The sequence below is a fragment of the Plectropomus leopardus genome, unplaced genomic scaffold (assembly GCF_008729295.1).
Source record: "Plectropomus leopardus isolate mb unplaced genomic scaffold, YSFRI_Pleo_2.0 unplaced_scaffold84287, whole genome shotgun sequence".
In the NCBI taxonomy this organism is placed as follows: Eukaryota; Metazoa; Chordata; class Actinopteri; order Perciformes; family Serranidae; genus Plectropomus; species Plectropomus leopardus.
The window spans coordinates 1-643 of record NW_024692893.1 but is presented as its reverse complement, the minus strand read 5'-3'; the positions used below and the strand labels follow the sequence as shown (position 1 = coordinate 643).

The window sequence follows — 643 nt, the reverse complement described above, 5'->3', positions numbered from 1 at the left end:
CTACCTGCACAGGTGCAGCTCGTTAGCTTATCAGCTAAATGAGCCGCGTGTTCACCTGTCACCTGACGCCAGTCCGCGTGCCTGCTTCACCGCGAACGAACGACAAACTAAGGTAAGAAACCGTTTAACCGTTTAACCGTTTAACCGTGTCCACCTGCTGCTGTCCTGGTCGCATTTTGGACTGCGTTTTAGCTTTTTTTCTCGAACTTTCGACTTTTTTTCTCGAACTTTCGACTTTATTCCCGTCATTTCGATTTTAATCTCGATTTGCCCAAAATTATTTTCTCAATCATAAATTCTGCAGTTAAACAACGGCTTGAATGTACTACTTTTGCTGTAATATTATGGTTATCAAAGATAGAGAGAAAGCAGTCAGATTTTTATTTTAATCCTGCCATTCAAAAGTATTTGAACCTCTTCACCCCCAAGTAAGTTATTTAAAAATTGTACATTTTTAAACATTTCAATAAATTAGGGAAACATTTCAACATAACCATATGTATTTCTTTTTTTATGTAGGATTTCCAGTGTGGTTGGTGACATCTGAGGACGATTCAGTCGACGTTGCTGACGTAAAAACCGGCTGAAAAAAGGAAGTACAGTTTTTAAGTACATGAGTACTTCAATTTTATACCACTTAATA

General features: G+C 37.9%; 1 long non-coding RNA gene across 1 annotated transcript; it reads left to right on the top strand.

The window, feature by feature from the left end:
• The first annotated feature begins 56 nt into the window (after positions 1-56).
• Positions 57-572, top strand: LOC121940352. The gene is made up of 2 exons (XR_006105611.1): positions 57-112; positions 520-572. It is a non-coding gene; the product is annotated as an uncharacterized LOC121940352 (long non-coding RNA).
• The last annotated feature ends 71 nt before the right edge of the window (positions 573-643 follow it).